Below are 2,949 nucleotides of genomic sequence, written 5' to 3' on the forward strand. Positions count from 1 at the left end.
AATAAATAAATAAATAAATAAATAAATAAATAAATAAATAAAAGGCCCGATAAGGGGCATTCTAGTCTTGCTTCTGATCACAAAGGAAATGCTTTCACCATATTGTTATTAAGTATGATACTTAGAGTAATTTATTTTTAAAAATTTTTTGCCATGGGGCACATGTGCCTGCTGGAGAGAGATGCAGAGGGAAAGTTAAAAATCACCCCTAGTGGGGGATGGCCATGTTGCAATCCCTTCTCCATTTTCTTCTTGGGATTTTGGACACCCACATACCTAGACTCAGTGTGATTTTCAAGCTGCTGGGCCCAGGATTTGAATCATGGTTGATCATGTGGAAGCCTAACACTTTAACTACCACGTCATGAGCTGTCATGGATAGTATTTTTTTAAGTACACATTGTGTTGAAGAAGTTTTGTTTTGTCTTTAGCTTTTTAATCATAAATGGATGTTTAGTTTTATTAACTAATTCTGTAGCATCTGCCTCAGTGATGTTAATAGGGATTGTTGATTGCTATCTAGATCTAAAGTTGCAAAATAAAAAAAAAAATAACAGGATTCAATTAAATTTGAAATTCAGGGCCATGAGAGCTGAGATCTAGTGATTTCAGAGTAAAGAACAATGAAGATGTTCTGCTGAGAATCTACCCTGGTAGAGCCCCTGTCTCCTTTTCTCTGTCTCTCTGTCTCTTCCTACTTTTCTGTCTCTGTCTTTTCATTTTTCTTCTTAAAATTTAGAAATTGTTTTAAGGTAAAGTTTTTTCTAGGCTCTGAAATCCTCTTTTATCTTGGTAATAATCCCCTCCCCTCTCCCCCTTCCACCTAGGCAAAAAAAGGCAGGCCAGAAGAAGACTGAGTCTGCCATGAGAGCTGAGATGTAGTGATTTTGCATGGTGTGTGTGCCACACAGTTTTCATTTTTTGCTGTTTATAATTAAAAAATAATATTTTTTGTTTGCTTTATCCATCTTTCTCTTTTTTCCTTTCTCTCTTTTTCTGTATTTTTTAAAAATCCTTTTTCTTTTACCTCATCACTTTGCTGTTCAGCTTCCACCTACTGAGTGTCTAGACACAACTAAATGAAAAGTTGCCAAGTCCAAATACTATTTGAGTCTTCATTTTCCTCAACTCCCACTAAATCTGTGCCACAAAGGGAGAAAAATGCAATGCCTAAGAGTTTGCAGACCACATCCTCCTGTGCACCTCTGATCGCTCAGATTGATCTTCTAGAATTTAGGAAGAAACAGATAACCCATTAAATGACTAGAAATCAGTGCAGGGTCACAAGAAATATGGGAAACCAAGAAAATACCTCATCTCCCTATGGAAAAGAATAGCTCCTCTTCATCCACAGACAGTACAATGGAAATCATGGAAATGTCTGATAAAGAATTTAAGAGTATTCATAATGACAAAACTAACAGAGATGGAAGAGAAGAGAGACAATGAACACCAGAAGAAAAAAGCTGATGAGTCTTAGGGGGTGAGGGATTTATTGCGAGAGCCGAAAGAGGAAATACACATATAAAAAAGGGTCAAATGGAACTGTTGGAGATGAAGGCTGTAAAACAGGAAGTCAAAACCTCCTTTGAAAATATTAAAAGCAGATTAGATCATACAGAAAATTGAATCTCAGATGCAGAAGACAAGATCATTGGACTAGTAAAATCCACCATGAAGACTGAGAACATAGCCCCCCCAAATAAGAATAATATACAAGAAATACTAGATATCATTAAATGTCCAAACATCTAGATAATCGGTATCCCAGAAGGTGAAGAGACAAATAAGGGTATTGACAATCTATTCCATGAAACCCTGCAAGAAAACTTCCCAAAGCTAGAGAGGCATTCAAAGATCCAGACCCGGAACCAGCAGTTAGTGCAATGGCTATGTCGCTGGACTCCCATGTAGTCCACCGCGGTTCGTGTCTCGGACCTACTGACTCATGCCGGGCATGTGTGCATGCGTGCCCAAGATCCTGAGAGGAGAATGGAGGAGAAAGGATTGCAGCATGGCCATCCCCCCCCCCCTGGGGGGTGATTTCTTGCTTTCTGTCTCTCTATCTCTCTCTCTGTCTGGCAAGCACATGCGCTCTATAGCAAAAACCTCTCTCAAAAAATAAAAAAAAAATAAAAAAAGATCCAGACCCAAGAAATACAAAGGATCCCAAATAGAATCAACCCAAGAAGATCTTCTCCAAGACACATTATAGCCTGATTGACCAAAACCACAGACAAAGACAAGATATTCAGACTGGAGAGAGAAATGTCATGTTACCTACAAAGAATACCTCATCAGGCTAACAGCAGACCTCTCATCAGAAACAATGTAAGGAAAGAATGGGAAAATATATTCAAAGCTTTGAGTGAAAAATAATTTCAACCAAGAATATGATACCTGACAAGATTATCCTTCATATGGGAAGAGAAGACAAGAACATTCTCAGATAAACAAAATCTGAAAGAATTTACCAACACCAGACCAGCTCTCCAAGAAGTTCTGAAGAGAGTGCTATTGCAGGAAAACTAAAGTCAGACACACAGAAATAAGAGTTCTAAAACAGCTAAAAAATGGCCAGCTTGATGGTAGGGACAAGTACAGAGTTGAATTAAGTTATCTTGTGAATTTAAATGGAGAGATTGGACCACAGCAGAAGATAAAATATGTGAGCTTGAACTGGTGAAATAGAATATTATGACTTTTGACTAAAACATTACTGACCTTCTATGCTTTGTTTTCCAGTGTTAAGGAGTTTTATCTTTTCTTAAGTTGTGGATAGGTCTATGTACCTACTATTCAAACAGAATCTTAACCTATTTCCTGGCTTTAAGTATTAAGCAAAGTTCTCTTAACATTTTTTTTTTTGAGAGGTTTTCGCTATAGGGTGTGTGCGCTCACCAGACAGACAGAGAGAGACATAGAGACAGAAAGCGAGAAATCACCCCC

The sequence above is a fragment of the Tupaia chinensis genome, unplaced genomic scaffold (genome assembly GCF_000334495.1).
Source record: "Tupaia chinensis unplaced genomic scaffold, TupChi_1.0 Scaffold000037_13, whole genome shotgun sequence".
Lineage (NCBI taxonomy): Eukaryota > Metazoa > Chordata > Mammalia > Scandentia > Tupaiidae > Tupaia > Tupaia belangeri.